Source organism: Camelus ferus, chromosome 3 (assembly GCF_009834535.1).
Source record: "Camelus ferus isolate YT-003-E chromosome 3, BCGSAC_Cfer_1.0, whole genome shotgun sequence".
NCBI lineage: Eukaryota > Metazoa > Chordata > Mammalia > Artiodactyla > Camelidae > Camelus > Camelus ferus.
In genome coordinates, this window is record NC_045698.1 from 87,092,727 (window position 1) to 87,118,541 (window position 25,815).

Sequence of the window (25,815 nt, forward strand, 5' to 3'; positions counted from 1 at the left end):
ATAGAAAGAAGGAGCAAGACGGAAGGAAGGATTGGAAAAATAAGAGAAAGAAAGAAAGGTGAAAGGAGGCAAGGAGGGTAGAAAGGCAGGGAGGGAAGGAAAGTGGAAGAAAAACTAGGGCAGGAAAATAGCCTTAAGAAATAATTACCATTTCTACCTAGACTTTAACATGACCATGTCCCAAGAAAATTATCAGGGACATTCAAATTTAACAATCTTGTCATACTTAGGATTGCTTCTAAGGAAATTAGAGCTCCATGTGCTTTCTAAGATGATCTCTTGGAGATGACACACTCAAACTGGATAGTTTCAGTTAGTTTAATAAAGTAACTATTAACAAGATAATTCCAGATAGTTTAATAAAGTAACAAATGTAGGCAGGTTTGGGAGAAAACAAAGAACAGCACAGAACCCTGGGGCCAGCAATAGTGGGGCATCATTTAACTCCCTCAGGCATGAATGGACAAAAGGAGGGAATAGCTAGCCACGAGGAGCTATCATCTCACACCTCAGAATGACTATTACCAAAATGTCTTCAAATAACAAAGGTTGGTGATGTGGAGAAAAGGGAATCCTCGTACATTGTCGGTAGGAATGTAAAATGGTGAAGCCACTGTGGAAAACAGAGTGGAGGTTCCTCAAGAAACTAAAAATAGAACTACCATATGATCCAGCAATTCTACTCCTGGGTATATAACCAGAAAAAAAAGAAAACACTAATTTGAAATGATATATGCACCCGAATATTCATAGTGGCACTATTTACAATAGCCAAGATGCACATCAACAGAAAACTGCATTAAGAATATGTGAGATATATATGTGTGTGTATGTGTGTGTGTGTGTATAAAATGAAATATTACTCAGCCATACAAAGAATGAAGTAGTGCCATTTGCAGCAATGTGGATGGACTTACACAATATTGTCCTTAGTGAAATAATTCATACAGAGAAAGACAAATACTGTATGATATCACTGATATGTAGAATCTACAAAATAATACAAATAATGTATATGCAAAACTGAAACTTACTCATAGATGTAGAAAACAAACTTGTGGTTACCAAAGGGGAGAGAGAAGGGGGCAGGGACAAATTAGGTATATGGGATTAACAGATACAAACTACAATATATAAAGTAGATAAGCAACAAGGATATACCATATAGTGCAGGAAATTATGCCCATTATCTTATAATAACCTATAATGGAGTAAAACCTGCAAAGATACAGAAACACTATGCTGTACACCTGAAAATAACACAATATTGTAAATCAAGTATACTTCAAAGAAAAAGAGAGAATAGGTAAACATCTGGGGTGAATAGCATATAGGGAGGCCCCCTTATGAAAACCATGGCCTTTTGTTAAGAAGTGACGTCAACTTCCACTGACCCAGCAAGGAGGAAGCTGGATGTATACCCTTACTTTAACCTCTTTCCATAAACCAGTCACCAGCTGATAATCTCACTGGCTAACATATAGCCAGAATACAAGAGAGCCTGCTGAGACAGTGCACGTAGTTCAGCCTTTCAGAGCAAAAAGTGGGGTGGGAAATTGTAGGAAGTACAGCTGGAGGAAGAACCAAATGATACGCACAACTTGTAAACCTTAGCTATACCTCAAACACCAAAAAAGAGACTACTCCCCTCACCTGCTATCCAAGTCCCAAAGCTCAGTGTTAAGCATTCATTTGGTCTACAAATTTGATGTCACACTGGTCTTCAAAATGTTTTTCTTGAAAACAACAGGTTTCCTTTTAGGTATTATCAACCTTGGTTTTGTAGCATTGCCTCTTGAGACACACAGTCTTCTAGGTACATTTGACACTTGATGATGTTACTATTTTCAATGTTAGGGAGTGATGTTTTGCCAATAAAAATTATTACTAATAAAAGACAAATATGCCATTGATTCCTCATCTTTGCCAATAAGAGAGGAAAAGAAGTTTGTCAACACCCAAATGAAAAGCTGGTTCTGTGTAAATCTGGCTTGATGAATTGGTCCAGTAGGCTTAAAGGCAGAAGCCAAGCTGGGGAGCCTAGTCAGTCAAAAACTAACTCAATAGCAAATTGAGATAACAGTGGTTGTAAGGGATTGAGTGCCAGAGTGTTACTGCAGAAATGGGTAAACAGTGAATGTTGAGTTTTTGCACAGATTTACAAATCTTAGCTCCTCCTCCAATAAAAAGTGGTTATGAATGCTGGGGGCAGTTAGATGAAGACCTCTGAAGGAAAGATAAGTCCTTTAAATTGCTGGGAAGAAAAGACAGAGAATTTTAAGATAAAGCGGTGTCAACCTTGTTTTCTTTTACCCCCAGCTGCCTTCCATGCTTCTCGTTCTAACCCACATTTCTTAACGAGAGAAATAGGCGCAGACAGCTCTGACACATCTTCAGAGCATACCAATTAGGAAGAATGGTGTGATGACAAGCCCTTGTGGAGCCATATAAAGATGCCATCACTTTGCTTTTCCAAGAGACAGGAAATCTTTGATTTTCAGGATATGTGAGAAAGAAATGTGGAGAACTAAAATTTATGCATTTTATGTCAATATATAACAAATTTTGAACTCTGGCTGCACACGAGAGTCACCAGGAAAGCTTTTTTAAAATGCCCATGTCCTGGCTCAACCTCCAGAGGTTTTGATGTAAATGGTCTAATATAGTATCAGCCATTGGTAATTTTTAAAAGCTTTCCAGGTGATGCTAAAGACATTCAAGTTTGCAAATCCAATATGCAGGCATGGGATTCTGTCAAGTTTGTTAGACTCTCCTTTTGATACTTTTTAGCAAGGCAAAGAAGACAGGCTATTCAGTAAGCAAAAGTGATGTCAAGGCTTGAAAATATCTTTTGAAGAGGGGAATTCTGAGGAATTTTCACAGCAATTTGTATAAGCAATAAAAGATAATGTTTAAGAGCATGGACTTTGAAATTAGAACAACTTGACTTTGAATTTTATCTCTGCAATTTACTTGCTCTGTAATTTGAGAAAGTGTCCACATCTACGAAACTGGATATAATAATATCTACCTTTTGGATTGTCTGTGAGGTTGTGTGTGAGTGTTAAATGGAGTCAAGTATGTAAATCAACATCATATAGCCTTTGCTCAGTAATTAACAGATTCCTTTTCACATCCAACCATACTCCAAGCCCAGCCCTTGATAGAGATACTGTGTAATCCTGATAGTCATCTAGAAACAAAAACAAAACATCCTAAATAAGCAAAGCTTATCAATAGAGCTAAGAGGTATCATTTGTGGTGTGAACATAACTTTACAGCTGAACTCAAGCTGTCATTTTCATGATGCACTCATTTATTCAAAAGCGAAATTTAGTCATCAGTTTACATATTCCTAAAATAAACCACTTTGCTCTAGACTGAACTGTATATGGAGAAAAGAAATTAAGAGATTTCATTCCAATCCCAAACTGCTAAAATAAGCCTATCCTGAAAGAAATTCAAAAGAAATATAAACCTCATAATGTCTTGAAAGATTATCCCCGATCTGATTTTTACAACTTGAGAAGTAGTTCAAAAAAAACTCTCAAAAAGAGCAATTTTTAGCAAAGAAAAACGTTCATGTTATAATCTTCCTTCCACAAACTACACGCACGGAGGCTGGGTCAAATTTTATTAAAACTCTGAGCCACAGGGAGATGGCTGCATAGAACCTGAGCTCTGCACATTGAACAAATAGTTTTTGTTATGTCAATAAAAGATCTCCTCAGCCATCCTCTTTCAAAAGTTACAACCAGAGTGGGAGGTGCGCTACCCATTTCTCCAGCCTCTAAAAATATTTCCTTACAGAACAGTCTCTCTGTAAGACAGATCTGTTTGCTTCAGTTCCCCCCTGCTCTATGCCTCACGTGGGAGTACTTGCAAATAGAGCGCCTGGAGGGATCAACACAGTTTTCTAAAGCAAACATAACACAAGTGCTATTCATGGGTTACACACTCCACAGCTGTAATACGAAATGTGTAGGAGCAGCCCCTAATGGCATTCAAATCATGTACTAACAGTTCTCAAGTGTCAGGTGTTTTTCATTTTCTAGCTAGGGGAAGAGATATTCACGTGCTGATTTCCTACACTGAACAGCTTTGTAACCCCCGCAGAGTGAAGGCGCACTGTGTTTCAGAGTCTCTATTATGTCAGATGAATGCCACAGTTAGAGGCCGGAAAGGACATGTGATCCCAGTTTAGATTTTTTTTTTTCCCAGCCATCCCTCAGCATTTCAGTGGCATGCATTTTGTTTGTATGTATGGAAGAAAACTCACAGAGCATGTATCAATGTTAAATTTCACATAAAAGACTGAGGACACATATTTTTCTATCTGGGTATAATTTAATACTTCTGTACACACTTTGATCTTATTGAAGGTTTGAATTTTCAAAACGGCCTCTTGCGGCGCCCCAGATGGCTGCCTGTCAAACCCAAGCATCAAGCTCACTATGAATAGTGTGGGTTCTCACTGGAACAATGAGGTTCACATTATACATGCTGAGGGAATTCAGATACATTTTATTTATTCAAATCTCTTTTTTTTCTACTCTAAATGTGACTAGGTCATAGAATATAACAGAGAATATTATAACAGATTTTAACAACACTAAAAGGTACACTTCTTATACATGTTGTATCAATAATTTCAACTTAGAGTGAAAGTGTGTGTGAAACTAGGGGCGGATATTCACCATTATAGTATTATCTAAACATTTGGGATTCAGTGAAATCTAAAACATATTTTACCAAATGCTTTTTCCATTACATTTTAAACTGTGTATTTCAAAGCTATCCAGTCCATTTGTTCCAAATTCATTTATATTAACCTTATTAGGACAGTGCTTTGTAAACAAAAATCTTGACATGCAAGAAGACTTATGGTCTCTCTAAAGCCATTTACCTTAATTTCAGAAGGGGACTAGAACTTAAGGTTAAAAACCAGTTTCCTTCCATGTTGAATTTTAAGCACCTCCTTTAAGAGGAAACAAACAAAATCATCTGTTGTCTGAACATAATACAAGGGTATATATGTACTACTTTGTATTCAGTTTAACACATATGAAAGAAAGCATTTCACAGGATTTTGAAAAACTGCTGAGTCAAGCATGTGAGAAGTAGCTATACTGAGGTGTGTTTGTCCACAATTTAGTTGAAAGTTACTTATTCAGATGGCAATGAAAACATACTTTCCAGAGTAAATGAAGAACCTGACTGTTTTTTTTTTTCTATAACCAATGTCACTGTCTTGTAGTCCTTGTTCTCTAAGCCCAAGCAAGCTGGATCCCTGAGGAATAGCCTGGAGATACACATACTGAAAATTCAACAACTCTGTTTGCAAAGGATGGTTACATAATACCTGTATCTTACAAAGAGTTTCAGTCAAAGAAGTAGTAAAAATCTGAACTGGAGGAAGAAATAATGCGTAATCTTGTTTAGCTGTCTTTATACAACTAAAATGTATATTCTGTGAAGAGAGAAATAGGGAAATTTGTTAAGACTGACAAAGAATACACCTGACTTTTAAATAATAATGGATGCCAGTATGAGGAAACACACTGAGGGGTCCTCTTCACTGCTCTGTCCTGACTCTAGGCCTATTCATCCCTGGCTCTCAAGAATGTAGAGGATACAGGACATGGTAGAGTCTCCCAGTCCTGTCCCCTTGGGCAAATTAGCCAATCTCCCAGAACTGTTTCCTTGCACTTAAGGATAACTGAGATTCTTATACATTTGCTACCAGGTAGAAAAAAATGACATGGTATATGCAACATGTTTTATCAAAAAATAGTTGAAAAAAGAAGTTGCTATTATTATTATGAATTAAATAAGTCTGCCCTCTGACAGTTACACTATACACTACAATAGAATAGATGAGGGAGGAGATAATCAGAGTCACCCTAAAGATACACTTGACTGTAACTTTATTAAAGACAGTGACTTACTGAATAAAATAATGTACTAATCATAAGGGAGAATGGTCAGAAGTGAACACTGTTCAAAGGGGATGGACTTTATTCAGCAGAAATTCCTCACGAGGAAACCTGGCTAGGGAAGTGGTAACAGTGTCACACATTTCCTTCTCTTAAAGCAAGGGAGGAGAAGGGAGGGTGAATAGCAGAGCTGCTGGGTCTGCAGATCATCCAAGGGTTCTAGTCAAAATTGCCTTGCATCATGTATACTAATATGTACATTGTCAAGTATTCATGCATTACATTTTAAAACAAAATGCAATCATTTCCATGACTACCATGAATAATTTCCAACATTACCACCACCACATCCAAAATTCTCAAAGTGCTTCCAAAGAGAACTACTGAATCAACAAATCTTACTATGACTATCATGTAAGGATAGAACTAGATGTCATATTAAAGATAATATAACTGGGTTCCAACAATGATGGACTGCTTTGGGGAATAAGAAGTCAAAATCAAGGTGGCTGGAAGTCCTTGACTTCCCTACTCCACTTAACTTGAATAGTCTTTTTAAATGTATATGGGAATTTGTGTAAGACTGTATTTGATAAATTGTTTTTTCGGTTTAACAAAATAGCTTTAAAACCATCAACCTAGTCCTGGTACAGATGCTTAAATTGTTGCTAGAGGTGAAGTGGTATCTACAAATTCCTGGTGACAGTAAGTGGCAGATATGGTACAATCCCAGTCTCACACGCTGGATTCAATCATTCTTTATATGTACCACAACATCTCTTTACCTCTTCCTTCCATATAAGAGCAACTACCTACATTTTTCTTAATAGCATTGAAATCATTCTCCCAGGGACACAAGCTTAAAGCTTAAACTTCAGTTCACTAATCAAAGTTTCCTAACATTTCTTTCCTAACAGTTCACTAATGTTAGTTTCCTAACATTTCCTAAAGGTAAGATATGGATTAAACAAAAAGTAACCACAGACTATGCATCGTGGATCTCTAGGAGGTGTTGCTGCTTCTTTCTCCTCTTTCCATCCCTCAGATCCAGAGATATGAAAACAGTAAGGGTATTCAGGAAACAAAATAACACTTTCTGGTTGTCTGGAGCTTACTTGATGCTTGTCAAGGAAAAAGTCCTTTTCAGAAGGAGGGGCTCACAATTCAAAGATGATTTTACACAAAGCATTTATTTATTTAATTAGGAGGTTCATGGAAGGGGTAAGACAGCCAGAATCTTTGACTATTGGTCCCAAGATGTCAGACCCTCTGTCCAGACCAGAGGTCTTAGTCCATATATGTCTAGTGAGCCCCTAACCAAGTGTTGTCTCTTTTCTTTGATTTCTTTGCCTAACAGATGATTCTTGTGTACACCATGAATTTCCAATGGGTACCATCTCAGTCTCCAATGTATGTTTCAAACTCACACAAATTTAACTAATGACCTAGCTATCTAGCTTAAATATTTCAGACAGAAGTATAATTTCTTGTCTTATGTACATGTGTTCTAATCACTACAGAGAGCTTCCTACTTTATCTCCTTTGCCCATACATTCATGCATATTAATAAAAAATATTCCCATAGTGTCCCTGAAAGAGTAATGGAGCAATTCATAATAATATGCATTTTTGAAGGTGGAAGGTAAAAGGGAACTCTGACAGGAGAGCTTGTCTTCCCAAATGTTCCCTATTTCACTCCTTCATGGTACATGGCCAGGCCCTGCACATCTCTACGGCTGAAGCTCTCTCAGAGCATCCTTTTCTTTCCAAGCCATGACCACGCCCCTCAACCAGAGCTTATCACAGTATAACACAACTACTGTAACAGCTCCCTGCTTCCCCTGTTTTGCTTCTCTCTTCTAATAGTCATTTCCTAAGTACCTCCATCATATTTAGGTAACTACATATGACCCACCCTCCAAGGCAAACACAGATATTATCTCCTTCCTAAATGCTTCCTTCTACCTAGAAATAACCGCTTGTTCTCTGGGACACCTTCAGAAAGTCTCTTCTGGAACTTGTGGGGAGTTGAATGGAAGCCCTCTCAGGCTAACTGCCTATAAAGAGCCTCCCTGAGAGGCACTGCTTACATCTAGGGCTTCATCTTTGTTATTGGTTGACTTGTGTCCACCCCTCCATTCATATTTCGAAGTTCTAATCTCTAGCAGCTCAGAATTTGACTTTTTGAAAAATAGTATCTTTGCAGACAGATGTAATTTAGATAAGCTGAAGCCATGAGGGTGGGTCCAAATCCATTGTGACTGGTGTCCTTATCAAAAGAAGAAATCTAGACACAGAGAAAGATGATGTGAAAAAAAAACATAAGGAGACGATAGTCATCCACAAGGCAAGAAGAGAGGCCTAGAACAGATTCTTCTCATATGTCTCTCGGAATAAATCAACAAGGCTAACAACTTGTTTTAAATGTCTATTATCTAAAACTGTAAGATGATAAATTTCTATTTTTTAAACTATCCAGTCTGTGGTACTTTATTACAGCAGTCCTAGCAAACTAACACATCTCTCTTCCTTTCAGGCTCAGAAATTACATCTTTTCCGAGTCTTTATGTATCCAGATTCAGGGATGATGACTCATGTTTTAAGAAAAGCAATGCAATAGACTGAAGTATAAAGCCAAAATGATAATTCACTAATCACAGTAATAGCTAAAACAGCTGATGGAATCACACACTTTTGTCCTCTGGCCAACAGTCTCCCTGAATAATCACACCAGTTGGAAAGCCTAATCATAATCACTAAATTGTACATTGAGTATGGGCACACAGCAAGTGAAATAAACAGGATTTTAGAGCTGAAGCATTGAGTTACCATGCCCATCGCATATATTCAAATGAGATACTCGCTGGCGGGACCAATCAAGTGAAATCCTTGGAGTACATTATCTTTTCCTTCACTCAGTGTTTCAAACAGTGCAAAAGCTGTCAATATAGGAAGCACTGTTGGCCTTCCACCTAGAACCCACCTTTCCTCTTCTCTTTCCAGGTTTTGTTTGGCGGTCTGGGCCTTGCCCCGCACCAGGAGAGTAGCCATACCATCCCCCTCCTTAGTGGTATGTTCAATAATCCAGACTGAGGTCAATCCACACATGGGCCTTCCTAGGCTTCCTATGAAGCTGATCTTCTTTCAAGTTGAGATTTCTGTTTCTTGCCACCAAAAGTATCCTAATTTCTAAAGGACATTTTTTGGGGATGATTCCTACAACACCTGCAATTCAGGAAACCATTCGTTTTATGGTGATTTTACTCACCTTTGATCTCAGGTGTTTTGTGGGGATTTATAGTGGAGATCTCACTAGACAAATTGTTATGTGGGAGAAACTGTGCTGGGGATTCAGGGAGTAAGGAATCTAAGTGAGAAGACACAGGAGATCACAACCGATAAAAACAAGATACTGGATTGAATTTACGGTATGGAGAAAATAAACAGGGTGTTGGTATAAAGAATGAGGACAGACTTTCTCTAGGGAGCGTGGTCACAAAAGCCTCTTGGAGGAGCTTTAAACTAAAACTTTAAGTTTGTAGGAACCACCTCAGTGTGTACCCCCCAAGCACTGCTCACAAACCTTTTACATTTTACTATGTATTATTTACATGATGTAGTGGATATCTGTCATTATTTTAGACAAATATCTAGGTCCTTAGACAAATAGCTGGATTATGAACTCATCTATTCATTTCAATGTTCGAGAAGTTCCTTTTCTTATGCACAATGGTGGTGGCTGCCACCCATAAGGAGCCCAAAATGTTAGAAATCCACCTTCCCAACCTCCTGTGCATCAGTGCCCTAGGATCCAGGAACGATAGGCACACACTTTGACCTGGAAGCTCCTACAGGGGCAACTTCTCTCTGGTAGTGGTACCTCAGCAGTGTCACGATGAGGGGTTCCTGGGTCACAAGAATGAGATGTTAAGTGATGCATCCAATCCTGTTTCAGGACAGTGGCTCACATACGAGGCACTTCTGTGGTGTTCGAGACACTGTTTCCAGACATTTAACTTCCATATTGGTTCTTCAGTCCCAGCAAGGTTTCTATGAGTTCCTTAATAGCCTTTAAGAAAACTTCTTTTCTGTTTAAAGTTTGGATTCTGTTGCTTGCTATTAAGAGCCAGACTGATTCTTATGTCTTTTGTCACATAGTATAAGATACTCATGTCAAATTCATGAGAGCACTGTTGGAATTAGATTTTTTTGTTATTGTTTATCAAGTAGTCACACTGCCAGTATAATCTAGTTGTTCACGGTTTATGGAATGAAAAAATTCTTTGCATTTTAGTTTCCTTTTTAACAAGAGGGATAAAATATAAAGTGTGTTGATTGCATATTCTTCCTCTTCTAAATGTGGCTTTAATTGCTTCAGGTGCATCTTACAGAGTTAAGTAGAATTACCTTCAAATATGCCTTTTTCTGTTTCTTAAACTCACATTTGGCAAGGTATGTTGGTCTCCTTGGAGAAAACTACTGATATGTGAGTGTCTAAGAAAGAAATCTCTCTTGCATTTTTTAGTTCCCAGTTTGGAAAATTTTGAGCCACTACTGGGCATTACCTGATGACAGATATGTACCATTCCTGCTTTCTTTAGCTTAGTGGAAAAGAGCTGCAAATGGTGCCAAAGGGAATAGTAACCTATGGTATAATAAGCTAATAAAACAGCATTTTTGACTTGAGTTTTTAAGCTAACATTCAATTTAAAGTCATTAATGATTTAAAGTATGTAACACTAACTTTTGTCCAGAGATAAAACACATAATAACTTCCCATTTGGGGGTAGAGCACATGCAAACACTTGATAAATATTTTCTCATTTCTCACAACAGCCATGCAAATAGCAATCAGTATTTACATTTTACCACTGAATAAACAGAGAAGCTTACCCAAAGTTATATTGTTAGAAGGTTATGGAGGAAGGATTTGAAAATGGATTTATCTTAATCCATTCTCCTCTACCACATAGTGTTCTTAGGTCAGTGGTAGGTAAACTGGCCTTCCTTTCATGAAAATAAAGCTGAGAGGACCAGGGCTATATCCCTCTCCTAGAACAATGCCATATACACAGAAGAGAAAGTAATGAATGGTTTGCTTGAAGATGACTACTGTTTTTATCGTTTTAGTGTTCAAATTAATTATATGTGTTTAAAGCTGCTATTTTTATTTAGTTGTTTATTGAGCACCTAGCACAGTTCTCAATCATAAGTTCCTGATAAGAAAATAATTGACTACTATAATACACTATAGTGCAAATCTTATTAGTGTATAGTCATTAGACTAAACAAGCTGTAAAGAAATAAATATTAGAATTCTATACAACATAAAATTAATTATTAGGCAAATGTGGCAGAAGAGGCCCTGATATTTGAAGTCGACTGAAAAGTAAAAGTAAACAAAAGCAAGTTACATATTGTATTTAATGATTTTGGGTGATGTTAACAGACATGAAAATTTAAGAACTGGGAAGTAATAACTTACACTAATTTACAGATTGTGGGCTCAAGATTAATTGATTAGATGAGGATTATTTATTATAGCAGGATTTAATTTATCTATGTCTAAAAGGATTTGGGAAAAATTGAAGAGTCCAGAGAAGGTAATCAGAACAATTAAATATTGAAAATATTCAGAGGAGGTGAATTTGCCTATCCAGGGAGAAAGTCAGCTTCACGGTGGCTTAGTAACTTCAGACACAGAAACCTTTATTGAGTGGCAAGTGTTGCTCTTTTCAGAGCAGCTGTTAAGGTAAAACCGGCTTGAACAGCAGGAAATGAGAGCTTGGCTGATGACAAAAGTGATCCCTCTTCACAGAAGTTTCCCTCATGCCTTTCCCCAGTCAGTCCCCTAACAAGCAATCACTTCTACTGCCATAGATGAATTTGTCTTCTCTTAAACTTCATATAAATAGAAGTATACATTATGTACACATAAAATATCATTTTTATTTTCAGGCCTGAAGCAGATTACATCCATCGAGCCTATCATGAAATGTGATTTTTCTCTTCCAGGATCTCCTGTTCTACAATAGTGTCCCAAACAAGCATTTATGGTACGAGGAAGAGCTGATTACAGCTGCGGTTATAGCCAAAAGCCTGAAAATCAGGGTCCCGCAGACCCCAAGAGCTTATTGTGCCAGGCACAGAGTTCCACACTGCCTGCTGGGGGATGGCCACTCTCGGTTCTAAGCAACTGCTGACAACATCAGAATATGGGCTTCACAGCCTAACTACTGGGTTCAAACTCCATCTCTCCCACTTAATAGCTGTGTGACCCCAAGCAACTGTCTTAACCTTTCTCTTTGCCCCTCCAATTCCATTCTTGAAACTTCTCCCCATTCTCTTTTCCCCTGAGAAAATGACCTTTATGTAAGATGTATATGCAGACTAGATACTGGGTTCAGCCGATGGGGAAACTCAGGAGGACTGCAGAGGATAGGAAGAGAATAGTCAGGATATTCATTCTCCTGCTACCTCTCATCCCAACAGTGGGTATTGCCTTAGCTGGCTGTCCCTGCTGAAATCATGAAATCATTCTTAAAACACTCTCTGTACCTGTATCTTTGTCTGGTAATAGCTCCTCCTCAGTTGTTTTGGCCTGAGACTACTGCTCTATCCTTGCTGATTCCCAACTCTCCTTTCACATCTTTGTAAATAGTTTTTGTTAAAAAAAGGAAAGAAAGAAAGAATGACAACTACAAACTCAAATTATCCCAGTTTGAGTGCTCTCTCTGTGCCTAATTTCTTCATATGAAACAGTTTTTATTTCCTATTTTATTTTATGAACATGAAATGTACACACAATGCTTAGATCAACATTGGTGGAAAGTAAATGCTCAGTGAGTGTTGATACCTGAGGTGGAGGAAGACTGGAGAAGGCCCTGTCACCTTCATTCGTCAAGGCAAGGAGTCCTGCCCCGGTTGATGCCACCCTTCAGAGGCAGGGCTACACCACTATGGCTGGTCTGAAAATAGTTTCTCTTGATCAGGTAGGAGAGGAAGAGGACTCCTCAACACCATGCTCAGTTATGGCAACCTAAGGCCAATGTAGACCCTATTTTCACTCTCAAGCAGTGAATCCTTCCAAAGATACCCACTGTGCTGGCGTGACTGAGTCTGAGGAGCTCTCCAAAGTCAGCTACATCATGTTTCCCTGAACACCTCAGTGTTAAGTCTGGCTAGTCACACTGACTCCAGACTGTTAGCCAACTATGCACTTGCTAGGATTGCCGTAACAAAGGACCACAGACTAGGGGGTTAAGCTGCAGAAATGCATTTTCTCACAGTTCTGGAGGCTAAAAGTCCAAGAATAAGGTATTGGCAGAGCTGGTTCCCCCTGAGTACTCCCTCCTGGGCTCACTGCTGACTGTCTTCTCACTGTGTCTTCACATGGTCATCCCTCCGTACCTGTCTGGAACCAAGCAGGATCCTGCAGGGCCCCTCAATCTTTGCCTCTTATTTGCAGAAAAGCCAAAGTCTCCCAGGCCTCCCTGAGTTACAGAAGAGCGGGCTCAAGCAGTTGATGACTAGGACAGCAGAGCCACAGACTCACTGTCTGACGCACATCCTTGAGCTGTTTTACAGATACCATGACTGCCACCAGGAGGAAAAAGCTAACTGCATGATGACAAGACTGGAGCCATGACATAAGCTGCTCCATCTCCACCAGGGCTAAATCTATGACTAGCACAATTCCAAGAACTGGCTTTAAGGAGAATGGGGTTAACACTATTGCACATAATAATCTATAACTTTGCAGGCATCAAAACAACTGTGGCTTGTTTCGGGTGGTTAGGATTTCAACCTATGAATTTTGAGGGGATACAACTCAGCCCATAAATAGGCTCCCTCTCTGCCCGTGGTAATTTCTTTGTCGTGTGAGAGGGCTATTTATTTCTACCATCTGATCTCACTTTGGAAGATTCCAATTCATCAAGAATCTTCAATCACTTCCAAAAAAAAAAAATTTTTTTTAAAGTGAGGCAGCAAGTAGTTTCCTTTCAATGGGTGGCTTCTGGCCTCCCTGTGCACATTTTTTTCATTGCCGCCCAACAACCTGGGCAATAGGTGTAAAGGCTCTAGGACAACTGGTGCTAGTAAACTGGTACAAGTAAACAAGGGACCATTTAAATTATTCTTCTTGATACGGGGAGATCCTCCAAGGCGGCCTGTAGTTGCATTTAAGAATAGAGGTAGACAAGACTAGCAATTTCTAAAAAAAAAAAAAAAAAAAAAAAAAAGGTGTGTTCCCTTTAACAGTCATCCTACTCCACTGAAATTACAAGATTGATTAAATACTGAAGCTAGCTACATATTGTGGAATCACCAACAGACTACTTATTTTTGAAAGTAACAGAAATCCATTCATCTTCAATGGTTAACTATTGGTACACCTGGAAGCAGGATCCTGAACCAGGTGACCTCTTGACAAGACTTTGTTGTCAAATTATGTCATGAACTTAAATGGTCAGCAGTCTGGAGAAACAAAGAGTAAGTCCAACTCCAACCCTTAGGATGACATGATAAGAGCCAGGTGCAACTGTATTAATCAGCATGTGGCAAAAATGCCTATGTCTGCTAATCAGATAACAGTGGCTGTGTTGAGAAAATTGTCATGGTGAAAGCATCTTTGCTTGGCACCTAAACCCCTGGGCACTTGGCCAAACACCATGTGAACAGCAGTAGCTGAGTAGGACAGGCTTTAGAGGTGGAATTCATGCACATAAAATCTCTAGGACTACTATTTCTGCTCATTGAAATATTAATTCTGCTAAATATACTAAAGGGGAAAATTCTAGTCCATACTGAAATAACATTTAAAAATAAGGAATAGTTTCAGCCACCATGTAAGGGCTCCATTATAGCTAATAATAATAATAATAATAATAATAATAATAATAATAATAATAATAATAATAATAATAATAATAATAATAATAATAATAATACTGCTGCTGCTGCTCCTGCTCCTGCTGCTCATGCCATCTCTTCCCTGTGGTGTTCTGTGACTTACAAAGCTTGTGCTGAGAACTTAAAAATATTGATTATTAAATCCTGCTGAACACTGGGAATAAAGTAATGGAAACAGAATGCTGTATTTTATATCTACTACATCCTTTCATATACTGTCTTATTTTAGGGAGAAAAGACAGAATATTCCCATAATGAAACTATTTATTACATCATTTTATTTTCATAACAAGCTTGTTCTCATTGCATTTTACATAAATGAGAACTAAGTAAAATGCTAGTTAAAATATATATTTTGCTTTAATATTTAAACAGATGAAACCATTCAATTCCACGAAGTAGGATGGAGCATTAACCTTTAGGGAGCAAGAGTTCATTTCTAAGGATTGACGGAGTGATTCTGTGTTTTATCAAACCACTTAAGCCAAAATGGAGTTAAGTTAATTGGCTATTTCAAGGCACTGTAAAGACACTTTCATGGTTTAAAAAGCATCCGTTTCCATTATCATCAATGCGATAAGCGTAGAACCATTTTACACTGTTTCTACATGCTTTTATTGTATAGAAAGGAAAATGCACTATATTATGTTAAGGTATATGAATTTTTTTTTAACATTGCTTCTTTGTGAAAATTTACAATTTAAGGTAAATATTCCTTAAAAAATAGCTCCAATAAACTAGACAGATGAAATAACGCTGCTCCATCTTAATAATATGGAAAATTTATATAAAAAATACAATTAAAGAAGCCAAAATTACATTTGTGCATAGAAGGAAAACATAAAAAATCATTTAACGTAAGTAAGCAATGAGGCAAATTGACATCTTTTATTAATGTAGCTTTTTAAATTCACTAAACTAAGTAATATCAATATAGAAGAAAAAGGTACAACACAAAAGGGCTTACAGTGAGAGTTAATTCTCTTTCCCTCACTTATCCCAGTCTGTACTTCTGAACTCAGTATGACCCATATACGTATGTACACTGACAACACATAATTATGATAAATAACATCATTATAACATAAGGAAAACTAACTGGGGTGCTGCCTTTTTTTTCTTTAGCCAACTCTCCAATTTCAAATGAAAAAAAGGCCTTGCTTCAGCTAAATTATTAATGTTGTAATAATCTGTCATTAGAATCAATATTTGCTTTATTATTCATAGTGCATATAGTGCTAAAATGGACCTTCTCTGAAATAAATTTAGTGCCTTGTCACAATACAATATGATTTTACAATATTGCTAATGTGCACAAGGCATTCAAATATAGAATATCGACATGTCAGAGATTTATGACAAATGTGAGGAGAAGATGAATCTAGGTTAAGCTTGCATGTCACTTTGACTGAGGTCAAAAAAATCCATACTATTCATAATGTATCTTTCACCCACAGTCTTAAATGAAAACCTTCTAAGCACAGAAAGAGGTTATTAATTTTTCATCTCAGTTGTACAGATACTCTAGAATTGGGGTTAAAAGAGAAAATAAAAATTCATCAGCAGGAAAGTGAGCTAATTACATTTTGGGGATGTACAATGACTTAGGACCAAGGAGCTGGATATATACTCAAAATGCTTTCTCCATTATGATCTTTACTTTTGTCTGCAGGTATGCTTAATGTTTGTGAAATCTGAGAAGTACAATGATGTAGGTAATAGTCACTCTCTTTCAACTTCGATTTTTATGGATTTTACAACATGTAAAAGAGCCAGCAACTGCATTTCAATTTATTTTATTAATTTACTATTTCCTAATTTTTTCAACACAACACAGTTTTTAGACATACACTAAGCACAATGTTCAATTCCTCTAATTCTTCTCATCCCTGAAAATTAGTGTAGACCAAATGTTGTTATACTATTATCCTTATCAGTGAGTAGTTTAGGAATGGGTAAGTCACCTAGTCCTGACCAATGATATATAAAGGGAAGTCTGTTTGAGGCTTTCAGAAAAAGAATCTTTCTTCTTATGCAGAAGACTCGGAGCCATTCTTCCTCCTCTAAATTTTATCTACTGATTCAGGGAGCTCCTAGAGCCATCTTGACACCCTGGGGAAAGTCAGCGTAGCTGACCTGAAAAGGATGTAGACTTGACAGATGAAAGGACTTGATTACTTCATAAAAGTGTCTTCAGATAAGTCTGGAGACCACCTTATCTTTGGGTTATTTTATTTAAGATAAATAGCCTATTTTAAGCCAGTTTGAGATGCAGTTCTCTCTCTGTTGCAGCCAAAGAGTTTCCTAACTGACATTATCAGTCGTGATTAGAAATAAATTGAAGATTAATAATTTTTTATATTTTAACTTTATTCTTTGATGGTCACACTATAGTCTGCAACTCTATTATTATGGAATTAAAATGACTAATGGACCTAATCATAAATAACAAACTCCATTTTAGCTCAGAGAAATGATAGTAGTCCTGACTTATAAACTAGATCTTTCGTTAAATATTTCTATGAAGCCTATTTTTATCTCTGAAAAGGTTTCAAGTGTTAGGATAATTTTATATAATTCTTTCTATTAATAGGTTGCTCTTTATATGTACATTCAGCCAACATTTACTCAGTGAATAGTGAGAAAGGTAAATACATAAAATTGTGACAAGAGCAGTAATAGACATTATGCCCAGGATATTCTGAGAACGTGAAAGAAAGGTACTACCCGATCTAGCATAGAGGAAGAGGAAATATCACGGAATGTTTTCTAGATAAAATTATGCCTAAGCCAAATCTTGAACGATGGTTAGGGCTTGCCAGATGACAGAAGGACATACTATGAGGATATAAAGCAAAGCAAAGCAAATACATCAATAAAAATAGAAAGGCATGTACTTAGAATTATGAGTCCAGGAAGGGAGACAAGAAGTGAAAACAGATGAGGCTGAAAATAACAGCATAATGTAGGGGTTAAATGCAAAAATTTTAGAGTCACAGTGTTCTTAAGGTCAATCACTCATTCAGTCAATAATTATCAAGTTTCAATTATATATCCAATTCTGTGATAGACATCAGTGACACCATAACAATCCCTGTCGTCATGGAGTGCACATTCTAGAGAATGAGAGTGACAAAAAACAAAACAAAACAGACGTAAATGAAAGAACTGTTAGTTATAAAGGATGTTATGAAGGAAAGAAAGGGCTAAGATAGAAGTTAACAACAAATGCCTATTTTAAACAGGATAGTCATGGTGGATCTCCCTGAGAAGGTGACAGGCTGAACTTAAAAGCTGACAAGGACTCAGCTGTGTAAGGAATAAAGAAAGAACTTCTCCAGACATCTCAGAAGAACCACCATGTATATGGTCCAGTCACAACCCCTTCTCTCTTCACAAAAGCAAAACCAGTTTCCGAAAGGAATATTAAACATGTCTTTGCTTTCCTCTGTAATTGCATCCCCTAAGTGTGCACCCCAATACAATTCATTTTGCCCATTTTTTGCTTATATTTCAACTTTTATAATGTATAATTTTACCCTCATCCATTGCTTTTTTCTTACATTTATGTATTAAGGACATTTGGTCATTTAATCTATAAAGCCACCCACCAGGAGAGAAAATGAAGTAACTTTTATCAGTCTCCTTTTGGACAGCTCTTTCATCAATATTACTTACCTGCTCTTATGTCCTTTTAGAAAATTTAAAAATAATATCCTTATAGGACCCACTTCTAATTTCCACAAGGAAAGATTTCCCCTCAGTGCACTCCCATTTTAGGGGTGGAATATGTTATCTGACTGGTGTATCTGGGAATAAAAATGTGGCAAGATGGGACCAACTTCCTTTCTCTCTTGAGAGTTGTTAGAGTGAGTGCAATTTTCTCCTTCTTCTGGGCCTCTGTTGAAAGGAAGGGGTTGGGCAGTGGGCGTGGTGCAAATGTCTGCCCCCATTCAGTACTGGTGTGACCGTGGTTCAGATGGCCTAACCCTGAAGAGATCTGCTGATAACCCTATGTGGCTAACTTTGAGCCATGTCCTCCATTGCACTCTCCCACTGATACAAGCAATATTTTGGCTCCATGGTACATTTTTGCTTTATTTCTTCAAATTTTTGAATTTTTGCAGAGGAAGAGTGATATCCTGAGATCCAAACAGTGTTCATTTTATTTCAAGATTCAGCTTAGAGGCATGTGGTCATCATGATGAACTGCATCTTATTTAAAAGTAAGCACATTTAACTTACTTAAGCTAGCACATTTCTAACAAATATGGTTAAATTTAAACTTTGTAATTTAACTCATTTAATATTTCAGATGTATTAGGGTTGCACATCATTTTTAAAGTAATTATTTGGTTAAGATTAATTATGTTACATTTAAGCATGTTTCATAAATTCAGCTTCCTTTTTCTAAATTTGTTTGCTGAAATATTTACAGAGATTTTGTTACTGCAAAGTCAGGTACTGAGACTGAACTTTTAAATGGCCTCATTGTTAAGGAAATCAGCACTGCATGTGTGGTTTGGGATGAATTCCACAGGATGTTGAAAACCAGAGATGCAGGAACATTGTATGGTTAAGACTCACCATTTAGGAAAGATATTTCCACACCCTACACTTCCAGAGGGATAAAGAATTCCACTGTGAGGTGGCTATCCCACTCCAATATTGATGTAAAGCAAATGCAAACATTTGGTCATTTTTGTTTCTAGTCTCTTTCCATGGTATAGTCATAATATGAGGCTTTATCCAAAATGTTACACTAAAATATGCTATACTTTAGCCAAATAAGTCTCTATAATCCCGTAAAATGTTTTGAGAATAAATTTATCTTCATGGAAGCCTTTTCATCCTTTAATCTTTCCCTTTAGAGTTTTAGATATTTACCTTAGAGTTTTATTCCCATAGAGAATGATTTATTTTACTTACTTATATTAGAATAAAAATACAAAAGTACTTTTAACAAAGACTACTATATAATCTGTCATTTCATTGCTTACTATATGTAACTGTGATAAAGACTGTCATTCATAAATTTATAGGTAAGAAGAAATAATTTTACTTTTAACTGCATTTATTGAAAATCTATGTTTCATAGTCACAATGTAATCTCCTTGTTGGTAATCATAACTTGGGAAGTTCAAGTCTAACTCTGTTTGTCAGTGCTTCTGCTAAAAGTGCTTTGGTAAATTTTTGCTCTTTTGACCTGAAATATCTCTAGTTAACCCTTAGAAGTCTTTAGCAGTATCACAGGTTAAAAGCATATCTCATCTTCATGTATAGATCTACTTCTCTGTTTTTATGTATAAATATTTTATTTAACAAATAAAAATCAAGTTCCTTTAATGAAAAAGGGGGTTTTTGATCAGCATCATAGTTCACCTCAATACTTAATCATATAAACAGTGTATCCTTATCTGAAAGAGACAAAAAGGCCTTATTGATTTGTTGTATATGATTATTACTAAACAGAATTTGAAACAGGCAGACACAAATATGTAAGTGACTTTTCAGAGAAAAGAGTATTAGAAAGATGATTTAAAGAACTTTATTCATTGCAACTTTATTTTTAGACATGTCAATTGCATAACAAATATTATCACCATGTCAACCAGTTTTCAAACTGCTGCTTGACCAGATAAAACAAATAGTTTGTTCAGCACCCAAGTTGCCAAGTGTAACTGATATGGATTCATAGACTACTGGACATTTTTTAGCTAATTTAAATTACATGCATTTTTACCTCAGTGTGAAAAAAGGAACTCACATATTTCTTTGAAATGTCATCTGGAAAACTCCAGGGATAAAAAGTAAAATATATGAATATATATATTTAGTGAAGCCAGAGTAGATTTGTAGGAAATAATTATGGGTATTATTTTGTATAGGCTACTGATGCCTTTCAACCTTTTTTTCCCCACTAGAAAGAATTAATTTTGCAATAGACAAATTCATAATTGCAGTCAGAGATTTAAATACTCTTATTTCAATAATGTACACAACAAACAGACAGGAAATCAGTAAATATAGAGAAGACACAGTCAAACAACTTGACCTGACATTTACCAAACACTCCATGCAACAACAGCCAAATGCACATTCTATTCAAGTACATCATAACATTTACAAAGATGGATCATATTATGAACCAGAAGGCAAGTCTCAACATATTTTAAAGGATTCAATTTATATAATTTATGTTCTCTGACTATAATGAAATTAAATTAAAAATCAACAAAAGATCTCTAGAAAATTCCCCCAAATTTGGAAGTCATCATCACCATTACCATCACCATCATCCATGGGTCAAGGAATAAACCAATAGGGAAATAAAGAAATATTCTGAAATGAACAGAGGCAAGTGAATAAACATAAAAATACAAAATATCAAAATTCATGTTATGGTGCTAAAGTGACACTTAGGGGTAAATATACAGCCCTAACTGCCTATATTAGAATAAAAAGAAAGTTTTCATATCAATAACCCAGCTTCAGTATAAAGAAACTTTTTTAAAAAAGCAAATGAATCTCAAAACAAACAGAAAAAAGAAAATCAAGATAAGATCAAAGAAGTGAAAAACAAAAAGACATTAAAGAGAAACCAATGAAACCAAAAGTTGGTTCTCTGAGAAAATGAACTGATAACTTCTTGCCAGGAGGGAAAAAAAAAACAAGAGAGAGAAGACACTACTTATCAATATCAGGAATAAGAGAAGTTACGTGACTTGTGACTTTAAAAACTATCTGACCTTTAAAAAAAAATTTTCCTTCCATATCTTTTCCTGTCCATCAAGCTTCTGTCTCATATCAGTAGTCTATCTTCTTTCAGTGACTTTTAATTAGCCTTTACTTCAGCCATTTTTCTTCCATTTAAAAAATCTGGTTCTATAGACTTCAATTTCATTGCTTTTCATTGTTTTCCCATTTTCATTCTGGAATATAGTTTTTGTGCTTTGAAGTCTTGTTTTATACAGAAAATTGCTTCCTCTTCTGTGTCTGTACTTCTTCACTCATAGTTAACTTCCTGCAAATATGCATGCAAGTGTCTTTTTCCCTTTGGTATCTCTTTCTCTGGTATTACAGGATTTTGTGACAAATCCGGTTGAAAAAAAAAAAATCAACGAGCAGACCATAAAAACATTTCCACTAGTTTAAATAAGTGAAGAGTACTCTGCACCATAGTGCCACTTACTACAGGCTTTGTCAAAATTCTACAGCAAAGAGCAGATATCCTGCTTAAGTATGCCCACTTACCTGTATTTAATCTTCACTGTACTTGATAACTCTTTATCATATGTTGTGGTTTGGGGTTATTGAGATCACCCACCTTGTGATTACAGCTTTTTGTTTTACGCACTCCTTATTGCTATAGGATAACTTTCAAGAGAAGAAATCATTTTAAAATCGGGTACGTCTCCTATTTTAAACTTGTTCTCTAATGAGAAGATAAACGCTACAGAGGATATGAAGAAATGGAAACCCTCCTACATTGCTGTTGGGAAAGTAATTTAGTGCAGCAACTATGGAAAACGGTATGGAAGTTCCTTAAAAAACTAAAAATAGAGTTACCATATGATCCAGCAATCCCACTCCTGAGGATTACAGAGAAAATTCTAATTCAAAAAGATACATGCACCCCAGTGTTCATAGCAGCACTATATACAATAGCCAAGACATGGAAGCAACCATCAACAGATGATGGGACGAAGAAGTTATAGTAATCACACACACACACACACACACACACACACACACACACAATGGAATATCACTCAGCCATAAAAAGAATAAAATAATGTCATTTGCAGCAACATGGATGAACATAGAGATTATCATACTAAGTGAAGTAAATCAGACAGAGAAAGACAAATATCACATATCACTTAAATGTGGAATCTAGAAAAATTGATACAAATAAACTTATTTACAAAACAGACACAGACTCACAGACATAGAAAACAAGCTTATGGTTACCAAAGGGGAAAGGGCAGTAGAAGGATAAATTAGGAGTTTTGGCCTAGCAGATACAAACTGCTATATACAGAATAGATAAACAACAAAGTCCTACTGCATTGTACAGGGAACTATATTCAATAGCTTGTAATTACCTATAAAAGAAAAGAATTTGAAAAAGAATATAAATATATATATATAACTGATTTACTATGCTGTGCACCAGAAACTAACACAACATTGTAAATCAACTATTTTTCAATAAAAAAGAATAACACAGTTTATTAATGTTGGAAATTTTAATCATTAAGAATTTAGAAGTGAAAAACCTTAAAATTTAGTCGGCATTTCAAAGGATGTTCGGTAATACAATGATTAAATATCAAATTAGTAAATGTAATTTATATAAATAGTCCTGAGAGGTGCATATTTATCATCTTATCAGAAAATTAATATATACAAACTATGACTGTCTTGAATCTAAACACAATCTAAAGAGAAGAAAAATAAAACAGAGAGTATTAATTGGAGAATTATGGAATTTTAGACATCAAGCTGCATTTCAGAAAGGAACTCATAATTTTATAACAAAAATCTTTACTTTTTTTACTAAAATGTTTTACACTAAAATCTTTACCAAATGTGTTTGTTTTGCCATTTATTTGTGGATACCGAGGGGTTAATTCCATGGGTTTTCTGGCTTAGTGAGAGAAAGCTGAGGCTAAACACCAGCTTTTAGAATTACATCTTTTTCTACTTCAGTCTCACTTAAAATCGTCCAACCAAGCACATACTCCTGTGAACGCCAGGAAATCCATTATTACACTTCTTTTAATCATTTCAATATACTGGTAGTCTCTTCTATTTTAGTTCTAATTCAAAGAATGCTTTTAACTTCAAATGGCTTCCAAGATATTTTTTGAAATAAAGGAGCTTTTTTTTCATGAAATGTTCTAAGTTTAATAGAACTTAAAATATTTTATAAATATAAATTACACAGAAATATTAGATGATCATGTCAATTTACTAATGTAACAGAGTCTCCCTGAAACTTATGTTTGTTCTTTCTGTATAATTCAACAAGTATAGTTTTTTAAGTATTTTAGTTTAAATAAATAACACAGGCATAAGGTACAAAATTCAAAAGAAACAAATGGGAATCGGTTCAATTCAAACTCTCAGCCATTCCATCGCCCTATCTAGAGACAACCCACTATCTCTAAAGTGTCTGTTTCCAGAGGTACTTATACATGTAAACTATACACATAGTCTTCCTTTAAAACATAAATGTCAGAAATCTATATACATTTTCCTGTACCTTACATTTCCTAGTTAACAATATATTTTGACAGTTACTCCAGAGCAAATGGAAATGCCTTATTCTGCTGAATAGCTGCAAAGTATTGTATTGCATGAGTGTGTCATGACTCATATAATTAATCCTCCATTGTTGTTCATTTAGATTATTTCTAATCATTTGCTGATACTATCATTGTTGACATTAATATTCTTTTACATTTTACACATGTATGAGTAAATCTGTAAGATAAACTCCTACAAGAAAATCTGCTAGGTAAAAGAATATATTCATTATAAATTTTGATAGTTATTGTGAAATGCTTTTCATAGAATTAGAGGATGTGTCAAATTTGACTCACAATATTAGCATATAAGAGTGTTTATTTCAGGGGGGAGGGTGTAGCTCAAGCAGTAGAGTGCATGCTTAGCATACACAAGGTCCTGGGTTCAATCCCCAGTACCTCCTCTAAAAATAAATAAATTAGTAAAACTAATTACCTCCCCCTCAAAAAAATTAAATAAAAAAATTTTTTAAAAAAGAGTGTTTATTTTCCCAAACTCTGTAACAGATGTATTTTCAAATATCCTGATCTTTGTTAATCTAAAAGGTCAAAGAAGTATCTCTTTTTAGTTTTAACTTGAATTTCATTTTTTTCTACTCAATATAGAAATAAAAATTATTGCTTCCAGTGCTCACTTCTTTAACCATTTACATCAGCCATGCTCAACTCAGCCTCAGAGAGGCCCTGCCAACAATTTATATGTCCTTCCTTATTTTTCATCATCTTCATACAGTCTTATACAGAATATATATATACCTGAACATGTGCTCAGATATATGTATATATTTTATGACATTTTTGTAAAAATGTTATCATACTATTATTCCTATGTTTTGTTTTTCATACATAATTTTACAACTCTAAGATAAATCACCTAGCTTTAATTTATATTGTTGTTTGCTATATAAGATATATATTATTCAATCATTCCTCTACTGGAAACACTTCGTTTCCAGATTTTTACCTTTGTAAACAATGATGGCACAAACATGCTACTTCATATATTTTTACATACTAAAACAATTTTATTACAACTTTGTGACATATTAATTTGTTTATATTGGGATATATGCTTTAATTCGCTGTTTTATTTAGCTGAATTATGTATCTATTCATTTTCCTATACCACATTTATATTAATATCAGGATCTTCTTGGGTACACATCATTTTAAATATATCTTATAATTGTATCTAGCTATAAAAATTTTAGACTTTAGTTAGAATTACCTGAAATTTGTGTGTTAATTTTGGGAGAGTTAAATCTTACCTTGTGTCGTTCCATTAAAAAGTGGGTTATGAATGTTCATTTGTTCAGATCTTGTTTTATGTTCTTCAACACATGTCACGGTTTTAATCATAAAAACTCCATGATCCTCTTGCCAAATTCATCACAATAAATTGTATATTTTGGTATTATTACATATAAAATATTTTAAATTCATGTTTCTGTAGACTAATTACAAGAATAAAAAGTAAATAGCAGGTTTTGTATATTTATCTTGTAACCAGTCTCTTTACGATGTTGTTAATGCTAAAAATAAAAGAACTCCACAGAATTGCTTCAGTTTCTGATGTGCAGCAACGTGTCTTAAGGAACAAAATTCTGCCAACAACCATGTAAGTTTAGAAGCTGTTGCTTCTCTGGTTGAAC